The following is a 13,248-nucleotide window of genomic DNA, read 5'->3' as shown; positions in this document are numbered from 1 at the left end:
TCCTGACTTATGAATGAAACTCTGTCAGTAAAGGATAATTGTGTAAAAATATTATATATATACGAGATCTGTTAGAAAAGTATCAGATTTTATTTTTCAAAAACCTGATGGATTTGAATCACGTTGCTTGCATGAGCAAACCTTGAACCTTCGTGCGCATGCATGAATTTTTTCACGCCTGTTGATTGTGTCATTTGCTTGTAGCAACCTTTCTGTGAGGATGTTTGTAGCTCTCGTCATTTTTCTTTGCAAGAGAAAATGGCGGAACGACTGGAGCGCGGACTGCATCAGATTTGCCAGAAACTGGGCGACAGCCAGGTGGAAACCATTCGGATTATTCAGACAGCTTTCGGTGACGATGCTATGGGCATCACACAGATTAAGGAGCGGTACAACCAGTTTAAAGACAGCCACACAACGGTGGAGAACGAGCCGCGTCCGGCCATCAACATGCTGAAATGACTGGATCATTTCCAAAGTGACGCTGTGGTGATGCGGGACGTCGTGTGACTATTGAGAAATTGTGGAAGAGGTGGACATCAGCACTTTTTCGGCACATTCCACTGTGACAGAAGATTTTGCCATGAAAGAGTTGCAGCCAAATTCATGCCGATAGCTTGGGCACGAAGCTGATGGCAGAGCAAAAGCGCCTCCGTGTTGAAGTCTCACAGGACATGGTGACATGCTCACCTCTTCGGAATTTGTGGGTGTCAGAGTAAGTTTAATACTTTCCTAACATGATTTAATGTTAATTAATTTTACTGTCTCGATATAAAGGTCAGAATGGCATTTTAACACGTTTTCTGAGTGTGTTCAGTCGCGAATCCCCATTGAAAATGCATTAACATCCAGCAACTTCGTCAATATTTTGCCGGTTAGGAGGCGTCATGTCGCTGTCCATGAAGGGACGTTTGCGTTTAGGGGGCAGCATTGGGAGGCTCATCTTCCCCCAACCAGTGACGTCACCGCCTGACCTGCATAAATGGCGGCAGCCGGTCGACGTCAGAGCCTCTCAGACCACGACTAAACAAGAATTTCTGTAGATATTTATGGTCTTTAGTGTTCTTGAACTATCAAAAGAACACATTTTTTTGTGTTTATTCATGCTATAAATAATCCATGGACATTTCTGTTCCCCTTTAAATTAACACTGCCAGTGTACATGGGGATTATATCTACACTGGCAGTGTTAATTTAACACTGATGTGATTTGAGTGTGTATGTTCCAAGTCAATGATAACGAAAGATAATTATGGAGAATTCAGCAAAACTTTTATTATTTATTATTTTAATTCTAAAAAGACTTTTAGAGCAGTTTTTGATTTATTGTCTGAAAGGATGGTGTACCTGTATCCACCACAGTTGTGGAGATCCTCAGAAAGATCCAGAGTCTATATACTCAGGTAACCCAGGATCTGTTGTCTTAGTTTTACGTGATTCCAAACATGGGGGAGGTCAGAGCAATGCATCAGTGTTTGTCCTCATCAATACCTGAGCATTTCTGCTCATTTCTTAAAGACAAATGTATCTGTTCAGTCTGACACATTGACACTTGAAAACTAGCCAGCTAGGCATAAGACAACCTATTCTGTCTCGCTGTTTTTGCAGGGGTGGACATTAACACTGGCCCAATTTTTTTTTTTCAGACCATCGGTCTTTGCATGTGACTGACTTGCTCATCCAGAGCAGATGTCTAGTAGTTACTTTAATTACATTGGCCTATTGCCTCTGATAGAAGAAAAACTGATTTGACATAACTTTCAACCCAGTTGCCAGGTGTAGGTGCCCAGAGTGCATTTGTTTCTCGACCAAAGCAATTTATTAAAATAAAAACTCAGAAAGTACGTGTACATAAGTATTCACAGCCTTTGCCGTGAAGCTCAAAATTGAGCTCAGGTGCATCCTTTTTCAACTGATCATGCTTGAGATGTTTCTCCAGTTTAACTGGAGTCCACCTGGGGTAAATTCAGTTGATGATTTGGAAAGACACAAACCTTTCTACATATAAGGTCCCACAGTTGACAGTGCATGTCAGAGCACAAACCAAGCATGAAGTCAAAGGAATTGTCTGTAGACTTCTGAGACAGGATTGTCTCGAGACACAAATCTGGGGAAGGGCACAGAAACATTTCTGCTGCTTTGAAGGGCACAGTGTGTTGGGGAAGTGTCGTGACACGGACCCACAACAGGGGGCGTTAATGAAGGGACAATGGAATAGCCAAAAAGTAACAATTTAATGTTGTGAAGGTGCACAACGTAGTACAGACAAATACAAATATGCGGTATATCAATCTGACACAAGGTGACATGTGGCAGGCTCGAAGATAGGAGACGCCCGGTGCGAGAAGAGCCGGATCCCACACAGCTTCCACCACCAAGGATCTGAAGAACACCGGAGCGCCAAGCCCTGCGCCCAGGTGGCCACTGTCTTCAGCAGTCAGACCCGGTACTGCTGGCAGAAAACAGAAACAGTTCTGGATGAGTGTGAGTTCGCACACTCCGTAAACAGTCTGTATACAGTTAGGAGGGAGAACCTCCACCTCCGAATCACACTCGTGCAGCTCCTGAGATAACCACTTATCTGGGTGGGGTGGGAGGCGAAGCCGTCGCAGTCCACACCAAACGCCAACTCAGCAGACAGGGTATCCGTCCCAGGAAAAGGCTGCAAAAGAGAACAGACTAATGCTCGGATTAAGGTTCAGCAGAGAACTAATTACCTGTATGGTAGAAGATTTCTCGGCGAGGAGGTGGAGTTGCAGTCCGGCCTTAGTGGTGGTGATGGGTGACAGCTGGTGTTGATAGGTGACAGCTGTCACCTCCAGTGGCTCCGATGCCCTTCGTGTGGAGCACTCCAAGCAGGGCGCCATTGGTGGTGGTGGGCCAGCAGTACCTCCTCTCAGCGGCCCACAACAGGACCCCCCCTCAACGGGCCTCCTCCTGGCGTGACAGGTTTACGGGTGCCGGGCGTAGAAGTCGGCCAGGAGGGCCGGGTCAGGATGAAGCTCGTTTCACCCAGGAGCGTCCTCGGGACCATACCCCTCTCAGTCCACCAGATACTGGAAGCCCCGACCCTTGCGACGGACGTCCAGAAGCGACGCACGGTCCATGCCGGCTCCCGTCGATGATCCGGGCAGGAGGCGGTGCAGGTCCAGGGGTGCAGAGCGGTGAGTGTGGTATGGCTTGATCCGTGACACGTGAAAAACAGGATGGATCCGCAGTGAAGCTGGCAGCCGTAGCTTCACTGCGGCGGGCTGAGGACCTTGGCGATGGGAAATGGTCCGATATACCTGTCTTTCAGTTTTTGGGAGTCCACTTGGAGCGGGATGTCCTTTGTTGACAACCATACCTCTGCCCGAGATGGTATGCAGGGGCGGGGAACGCCGGCGGTCTGCATGGGCCTTGGCCCTCGTCGGGCCTTCAACAGGGCAGAACAGGCGGTCCGCCACACACCCGGGCACCTCTGAGGGGGCCTGGACCGAGGGCACACCGACCTCTCCCTCCACAAGCGGAAACAATGGGGCTGGTACCCCAAACACACCTCAAACGGGGAGAGGCCGGTGGCAGACGACACTTGGCTGTGGGCGTACTCGATCCAGGCCAGATGGGTGCTCCAGGCCGTCGGGTGCGCGGAGGTAACGCAACGGAGGGCTTGCTCCAGCTCCTGGTTGGCCCGCTCTGCCTGTCCGTTCGTCTGAGGGTGATACCCAGACGAGAGACTCACGGTGGCCCCCAGTTCCCTGCAGAAACTCCTCCAGACCTGAGAGGAGAACTGAGGGCCACGGTCTGAGACGATGTCTGCTGGTATCCCATGCAGACGCACCACGTGGTGGACCAGGAGGTCTGCTGGCTCCTGGGCCGTAGGGAGCTTCGGGAGGGCCACGAAGTGGGCCGCCTTGGAGAACCAGTCCACTATTGTTAAGATGGTGGGGTGCCCTGGGACGGCGGGAGGCCGTTACAAAGTCCAGCCGATGTGGGACCAGGGCGATGAGGCACCGGTAGGGTTGGAGGAGTCCTGAGGTTCTCTGTGAATCCGCCTTGCCCCTGGCACAGGTGGTGAAGGCCTGGACGTAGTCCCGGACGTCGGCTTCAATAGACGCCCAACAGAAGCGCTGCTGGACTACTGCCATGGTCCTGCGCACTCCGGGATGACAGGAGAGCTTGGACCCATGACAGAAGTCCAAAACCGCAGCTCTGGCCTCTGTGGGACATACATTTGTTCTTCGGGCCGGTTCCCGGGTCCGGGTTCCGTGTTAGGGCCTCCGGGACGGTCTTCTCCACGTCCCAGGTGAGAGTGGCCACGGACAGTGGACTCGGGGATGATGGTCTCTGGGGGTCTGACAGCTCGGCCTTGGCTTCCTCTTCATGCACCCGGGACAGTGCATCCGACCCTTGGTTCTTGGTCCCGGGGCGGTATGTAATCTGGAAGTCAAAGCGCCCGAAGAACAGTGACCAGCGGGCTTGCCTGGGGTTCAACCGCTTGGCGGTCCGGATGTACTCCAGGTTCAGATGGTCCGTGAAAACCGTGAAGGGCACCATCGCTCCCTCCAACAGGTGTCTCCACTCCTCAAGAGCCTCCTTCACCGCCAAGAGTTCCCGATTGCCGACGTCATAATTCCTCTCAGCCGGGGTCAACCTGCGGGAAAATAGGCACAAGGGTGGAGGACCTTATCGAACTCCCCGCTCTGGGACAGCACGGCTCCTATCCCTGAGTCAGAGGCATCCACTTCCACTGTGAACTGGCGAGTAGGATCGGGCTGCACCCAGAACTGGTGCAGTCGAGAACCGGCTTTTCAACTCCCTAACGCGGCTTCGCACCGATCCGACCAGGTGAAGGGGACTTTGTGGAGGTCAGGGCTGTCAGGGGGCTAGCTACCTGACTGTAGCCCTTAATGAACCTCCTGTAGAAGTTCGCAAAACCGAGGAACTGTTGCAGCTTCCTACGGTTTGTTGGGTGGGGCCAATCTCTCACCGCCGCAGCCTTGGCCGGATCAGGGGCGACGGAGTTAGAGGAGATGATGAACCCCAGGAAGGACAGAGAAGTGCGGTGGAACTCGCACTTCTCGCCCTTCACAAACAACTGGTTCTCCAACAACCGCTGTAGGACCTGACGTACATGCTGAACATGAGTTCAGGGTCCAGAGAAAAGATGAGTATGTCGTCTAGATACACGGAGACAAACCGATGCAGGAAGTCCGCAAGACGTCATTAACCAATGCTTGGAACGTCGCGGGGGCGTTTGTGAGGCATGACCAGGTACTCAAAATGACCTAATGGGGTGTTAAATGCCGTCTTCCACTCGTCTCCCTTCCGGATCCGAACCAGGTGGTACGCATTCCTAAGATCAAGTTTAGTAAATATTTGGGCTCCATGCAGGGGCGTGAACACCGAATCCAACAGAGGTAGCGGGTATCAGTTGCGAACCGTGATCTCGTTCAGCCCTCTGTAATCGATGCATGGACGGAGTCCGCCGTCCTTCTTACCCACAAAAAAGAAACCCGCGCCATCGGGGAGGTGGAGTTCCGGATCAACCCGGCAGCTAAGGAGTCCTGGATGTAGGTCTCCATTGATTCGCATTCCGGACGTGAGAGGTTGTACAGCCTGCTGGACGGATACTCAGCGCCCGGAATCAAATCGATGGCGCAATCGTACGGTCGGGCGGGGGAAGGGCGAGTGCCAGATCTTTGCTGAAGATGTCAGCAAGATCGTGGTACTCACTTGGCACCGCCGTCAGATTGGGGGGGGCTTTGACCTCCTCCTTAGCTGTCTCACTGGGTGGAACCGAGGATCCTAAACACTCCCGGTGGCAGGTTTCGCTCCACTGCGTCACAATCCCAGACGGCCAATAAATCCGGGGATTGTGTTTCAACACCCAAGGAAAACCCAAAATCACTCGGGAGGTAGAAGGTGTTACATAAAACACAATCTCTCCCTGTGATTCCCAGACACCACCAAAGTCACTGGCTGTGTCTGGTGTGTGATTAATGGAAGAAGAGTGCCATCTAGTGCCCGTACCTTCACAGGGGAAGGCAGAGCCACCAGAGGGAGCCCTACTTCCTTTGCCCATCTGCTGTCCAGCAGATTCCCTTCCGACCCCCTGTCTACAAGTGCTGGGGCGTGAAGGGCTAAATCCTCACTAAGGTTCCCCCGTGTGGTGTTATGGCCCACCCTTAGCCCAGTGTCTAAGGACGGGCGTTGTAGTTTGACCGTTTGGGACAGTCCCTCTGTATGTGACCACTAGATCCACAGAAAAAACACTCCCCGCGGGCCAGCCTCCTTTGTCTGTCATTTGATTTCATTTTGGCCCTGCTCGGTACATAGCTTCGTCAGCAGGGGGAGCTGTAGCCACACGGGGCCCTCTGGCTGTGGTGGGCCAGCAGTACCTCCTCTTCAGCGGCCCACACAACACAATGAGCACAGTGGCCTCCTTAACCCCTTACGCCTGCATTTATCTAGCTGTATATAAAAATGTTTTGTGTGTGGTTTTTTGCCTTAAGTAGATGGTAAATAATGTTGCAGATTATTAATTACACTTTGTTCACAAAAAATAATAGTAATTTTGGTATTTTGTTAATAATTTATGTTATACTGTTATAATAATAATACTGGTAGTTGCAAATTTGCGACAACAGGCATACTGGGTCAATTTGGTATGTTGCATCTTTGAGTCAAATTTTGTAGCATATATGCGACAATAAGCGTTACGGGGTTAATTTTTAAATGGAAAAAGTTCGGATCCACCAGGACTCGTCCTGGAGCTGGCTGCTCATCTAAACTGACCGATCGGGGGAGAAGGGCCTAATCACGGAGTGACCAAGAACACGTTGGTCATTCAGAGATCCAGCATTCATCTGTGGAGAGAGGAGAAACCTTCCAGAAGGGCAACATCTCTGCAGCAATCCACCAATCAGGCCTGTATGGCTAGAGTGGCCAGACAGAAGCCACTCCTGAGTAAAAGGCACATGGCAGCCCACCTGGAGTTGCCAAAAGGCACCTGAAGGAGTCTCAGACCATGAGAAACAAATTTTCTGGTCTAATGAGACAAAGATTGAACTCTTTGGTGTGAATGCCAGGCGTCATGTTTTAGAGGAAACCAGGCACCATCTCTATAGTGAAGCGTGGTGATGGCAGCATCATGCTGTGTGGATGTTTTTCAGCTGCAGGAACTGGGAGACTAGTCAGGATTGAGGGAAAGATGAATGCAGCAATGTACAGAGACATTCTAGATGAAAACCTGCTCCAGAGCGCTCTTGACCTCAGACTGGGGTGACGGTGCAGCTTCAGCAGGACAAGACCCTGAGCATACAGCCAAGATATCAAAGGAGTGGCTTCAGGACAACTCTGTGAATATCCTTGAGTGGCCCAGGCAGAACCCAGACCTGAATCCGATGAACATCTCTGGGGAGATCTGAAAATGGCTGTGCACTCACACTCCCCATCCAACCTGATGGAGCTTGAGAGGTGCTGCAAGAGGAATGGGCAAAACTGCCCAAAGATAGGTGCACCAAGTTTGTGGCATCATATTCAAGAAGACTTGAGGCTGCAATTGCTGCCAAAAGTGCATCAACAAAGTATGAGCAAAGGGTGTGAATACTCATGTGATTTCTTAGGGTTTTTTTTATTTTTAATAAATTTGCAATAATAATAAAAAAAAACTTCTTTCATGTTGTCATTATGGGGTGTTGTGAGTACAATTTTGTGAGAACAAATGTGGAAAAATGAAGCACTGTGGATGCACTGTAGTAATTGTCCAGTTTGGATAGAATCAGAATGCTTTTAAGATTGAATAAAATCCAACCAACATTCATTTATAGTGGCCAGAGCAATGGGCTTGTGACCAGAGGCTCCTTGTTGTACTTTACCATCAGACAAGCAACTACCTTGGGCAAGGTCCTTATTCTCCAAGTGCTCCTGGTGTGCAGTTGAGCATTTTGCATGCCAGTACATGGACATTAGTGTGTGTGAGAATGGGTGAATTTGAGGAATATTGTAAGCCATGTTGACTCTCTGCATCGGATGGATCTGTGCTGTAGAAACGTAGTGAAAGATCCAATTATAAGCAGGTTCTTTGTATTTTTGCAGCTTACAGTAATATGTGAAAACACTTAATGTGTACCCCTGTATTTGAACATATTTTCTTTAAATATGATAATATATAAATACTTAAGAGGCATCATCTCGTGTGTAACCAAAACTTACGGAGCTAATGAGAACAGAAAATGTAACTGTTAAACAATTCAACCACTAATTAATAAACAATGAAATAATACTGTTTTTGCACATACTCTCCCCCATCGGATGTGCTTGACTGTAGTATTAGTATCCGTAGTAAAACAAATCATTAGTAGCATGACACAGCTCAGAGATCTCTTTTCAACTGCTTCCTGCCTTTCATTCAGATTTTCTTAAGGTCTCTGATTGATGGCCCTACTGACTGGTGATGATTTACTTTTTACAACAATACACTTGCTTTAAGGAGGTCATATTATGCATTTCTAGACAAAAATATGTTATAGACATTGAGATGGTCTGTTTTAAAGAACTTAATTTTCATGTCTGTAACAAATGAGGTTCTTCATTTCCTACAGAGCAGAGATCAGCTCAGTGGGTTGTTTCACAGAGCAAACGGGGCCAGATGTGTTTTTTTTTTTTTTTTTTTTTGACATATGACCATTTCAGGCCAAAATTATATCTATATATATATATTATATATATATATATCTATATATATATATAATATATATATATATATATATATATATATATATAATGTGTGTGTGTGTGTATGGTGTGTAAAACACAAAAAAATGCACAGTATGACCCCTTAGGAATAGTACTAAACCCTAGTGTCACATGTTCCGATCAGTTTCCAGGTGGGCTTCAGGTAGAAACTCAGGAGGCAAATTGCACTCTGAAGCACAAAAATGGGCGGAGCTGAATCTGACAGTGACCTTGCCACAGGTAACACCTAACGCGAGATGGGATATTTTTGGTCATCTGCTCTCAGATCTGCATCAGTGTTTGGCACAAGTCTAATGCCGTCAGCTTGCAGCACGGTTTCTGGGACCATTGCAGACAGCCAGTTAAGCTGCCATGAGCTTGCTGGTAACCCGGTTGGTTTCCCAATGATTTCTATCAATGTCGCAGTTTCGAACCATCCAAAATTTTGTTCCCAATTATCCCGGTGATCCAGACACTCTAGATCGGGGTGGGCAACTTGTTCTAGAAAGGTTGAAGAGGGTGCAGATTTTCTTTGCAGCCACTGCCACCAGGTGATTTTACTGATTAACTGATTCCATCTGCTCAAAGTACTAATCAATGAAATCACTGATTAACTGATTCCATCTGCTCAAAGTGATACTAATCAGTGAAATCACTGATTAACTGATTCCATCTGCTCAAAGTGATACTAATCAGTGAAATGACCTGGTGGAGTCAGTGGCTGCAAAGAAAACCTGCACGCTCTTTGCCCTTTCTGGAACAAGTTGCCCACCCCTGCTCTAGATGGTGGGTGACGTGCTCAAGGATGACCATGTATGCTTCCAGATGGATTGCTGTGGGGTTATCCCGTGAGTTTGCCGTTTTGGAATTTTTTCTATCGATAAGCCAACCGCAACCTAACGGGAGGCATGTGGACAGGGGGTTTAACTGTGTTTAGTCGATTAGTGTAATCCACATTAGTGCTGGTTTTCTGCACAGTGCATGTTTACTGAATGTGACATATTGTGAAGAGGTGGAAAAAATGTAAGTCCCTACGGCTGCTCCCTTGTTTTCACTCAGGTTGCCACAGCAGATCCAAGGTGGATCTGCATGTTGATTTGGCACAAGTTTTTTTTTTCTTTACGCCGAATGCTCTTCTTGACACAACTCCACATTATATGGAGAAATGTGGCAGGGGTGGGGTTTGAACCGGTGGCTCACACCGAACGATCCCCCTAAGAATCGGTCCCCCCTGATGGCACAGTTCACGGATTAACATCTTGTTTCTGCTTCAAACTGCACCCCAGTCATCATCTGTCTCAGCAACAGATATCTGAAGCGTTTGTACAACAATCATTTCCACATAAATTCAGCATTATTTCATCATAAAAGGTGACAGAAGCAATCAGAGCGCCGCGGCTAAATGAGCTGCTAACTGATGCGTTCACTGCGTGTCGGTCATTTCAAAGTGTCACGGAATTTTGCTAAGTTTCTGCTTAAAATGGCCTAGATTCTGCTTAAAACTGACTTTAGAATGATTTAAGAGGTTTTACTTTTATCATCTGATTGTTAATAATCCCATTAAACCATTTGATTGCTTTGGGTGAAGAGACTCTGTCTCAGACGCGCACACAATTTGACCACACGCACACAATCTGTGTTCATTGATGCTTCTGCAGAAAAGTGCTACTGCATGTTTTGTTTTGTTTTTTCCTAGAAATAATTGACATCAGCTTTTGCTGATATTAAGAAATGACTACAACCTGAAATTGATTTATGTGTGTGACTGTCCACTAGGTGCTGCTATCACAGCCTTTTGATAGTCTCAAAACATTAAATCATTTATAAATAATTTCTTTCTTTGAATATTTTGAGCAATTTGAATATGTGAATAATTTTCTGACACCGCTGTTTCATTGAGAATTTCAAGTTCTTTGAACAGTGAATCATTTTATGAAGCAAATACTTCATTGAGTTACTTTGTGAAGAATTTTTTATTGGTGTCATTTGCTTAAAGCTAGAGGGCCACCCAAATTTCACTAAACTGACAAACGTTAGTTTCTCCTGAAATCGAAGCACTAGAATATAGAATTGTAAAATACAGCTCATTTTACTCAAGAGAGCATATTTATCTGGAGAGAATTCCATATCAAATATTTTATTTTCTTTTTAACACATCTACAGGAGGATGTGTATTTGTGTGAACATGCATGAGCTTTTGAAAGACTGGAAGTTACCTGATGCAAGGCCGTGACTCTGATGTCCATGAAATGTCTTGTAAATCACTCCAGAGGTGTTATCAGGTTACAAAAACAGCATTTTTCATTTTAGAAATATTTATTTCTCACTAGCTTTTACATAATATGTGAGAAACATCTTTAGATTCACACAAATGCAGCGGTTTTGGAGAGTTTTCACAATGCTGTTGGAGGAGCCAGAAAGAGATGAGCCAGCATGCGTAACTGTACCTCTCTACTCTGATTGGCTGCCACCACGTGCTTCCCATAATGCTTTGCGCAAGTCTGGGGAACCCCCCACGTGATCTATGATGTCACTGCCAGACTCTGTGGGTCTCAACTGTCGCTGTTGTACGTAGTTCAAAGCCATCTGTTCTTTTGATGTTTTTCCCGTCGGGGGGAACTGTTTTATTCATTTTTTCTAGACAATGTGAAATTTGATCATATTGGTAATATTCATCCATCCATCCATTTTCTTTCGCTTTGGGTCGCGGGGGCAGTAGCTCAAGCAAAGCTGCCCAGACCTTCCGATCACATACACCTCCCCCAGCTCCTCCTTGGGAACCCCGAGGCATTCCCAAGCTCCAGCAAGGCGTCCAGGGGCATCCAAAAAAGATGCCCGCGACACTCAGCTGGCTCCTTTCGACGTTGGAGGAGCAGCGGCTCGACTCCGATCTCCTCCCGAGTGACACGAGCTCCTCACCCTATCTCTAAGGGAGCACCAAGCCACCCTGCGGAGGAAACTCATCTCGGCCGCTTGTACTCGCGATCTTGTTCCTTCAGTCATGAGCAAATCTCATGACCATAGGTGAGGGTCGGAATGTAGATTGATCGGTAAATCGAGAGCTTTGCCCCCCTGCTCAGCTCTCTCTTCACCACGACAGCCTGATACAGAGACCGCATCACTGCAGACGCTGCACCGATCCGTCTGTCGATCTCACGCTCCATCCGTCCCTCTCTCGTGAACAACTTGAGGCAAGGACACTCCACCAACCTGAAGAAGGCAAAGCACCTTTTCAGTCGAGAACCATGGCCTCGGATTTGGAAGTGCTGATTTTCATCCCGGATGCTTCACACTCAGTTGCAAACCGTTCCAGTGCACGCTGAAGGTCCTGATTTGACGAAACCAACAGAACCACATCGTCCACAAACAGCAGAGACAAGATCAGTGGTTCCCAAACCAGGCCCCTCTACACTCTGACTGTGCCTAGAAATCTGTCCATACAGGTAATGAACAGAACCGGTGACAAAGGGCAGCCCTGGCAGAGGCCAACGTGCACTGAAACAGGCTTGACTTACTACTACCGGCAACGCGGACCAAGCTCCTGCTACAGTCGTACAGGGATAGCCCTTTGCAAAGGACCCGTACTCCCGGAGCACCCCCCACAGGGCGCCTCGAGGGACACGGTCGAACGCCTTCTCCAGATCCATAAAACACATGTGGACTGGTTGGGCGAACTCCCATGAACCCTCGAGCACCGATGGAGGGTGTAAAGCTGGTCCAGTCTGCCCGCGACCAGGACGAAAACCACACTGCTCCTCCTGAATCTGAGGTTCGACTATCGGTCGAATTCTCCTCTCCAGAACTCTGGAATAGACCTTACTGGGGAGGCTGAGGAGTGTGATCGCCCTGTAGTTGGAACACACCCTCTGGTCCCCCTTCTTAAACAGAGGGACCACACCCCGGTCTGCCAATCCAGACCCACTGTCCCCGACCGCCACGCGCTGTTGCAGAGATGTGTCAACCAAGACTGTCCCACAACATGCAGAGACTTAAGGTACTCTGGACGGATTTCATCCACCCCAGGAGCCTTGCCACCGAGGAGCTTTCTGACCACCTCGGTGACTTCGGCCTGGGTAATGGATGAGTCTGCCTCTGAGTCCCACGTCTCTGCTTCCTCTTCGGAAGATGTGACGATGGAATTGAGGAGATCCTCAAAGTATTCCTTCCACCGCCCAACAACATCCCCATTCAGGGTCAACAGGGTCAACAATATTGGTAATATCATATTATGAATCCCCTATTTAAATGCTAATAAATAAAATTATTGTGGTGCCAGTGAAAATTCTTTTTGTACCTTAAATCTTAAAAGGTTTAGTGGCCCTATAGCTTTAATTTAGCAGTTTGTGGTGTTGTAAAATGGTGAATCATATTCCAAAGCTAATTGTTCAAAGTAAAACCAACAACAACAAAAAGCCTTCATGTGTCATTATTCAATATTTCAGGAGGGTTTTAAACCTGCTATGTGTTTTAAACCTGCTAGCTTCCTCACTTCTTCTGACAGCATTTTTAATTCATTTTTATTTTTTTATT

General features: G+C 47.6%; 1 protein-coding gene across 1 annotated transcript in view; it reads left to right on the top strand.

Moving 5' to 3' along the window:
- LOC117531882 (papilin-like) overlaps positions 1-13,248 on the top strand; it is a 110,660-nt gene that overhangs the window by 68,233 nt on the left and 29,179 nt on the right. The gene's annotated exons all lie outside the window — the stretch shown is intronic.

Source organism: Thalassophryne amazonica, chromosome 19 (genome assembly GCF_902500255.1).
Source record: "Thalassophryne amazonica chromosome 19, fThaAma1.1, whole genome shotgun sequence".
NCBI lineage: Eukaryota > Metazoa > Chordata > Actinopteri > Batrachoidiformes > Batrachoididae > Thalassophryne > Thalassophryne amazonica.
The sequence above is the reverse complement of the archived record's forward strand: the minus strand, read 5'-3'. Positions and strand labels throughout refer to the sequence as shown.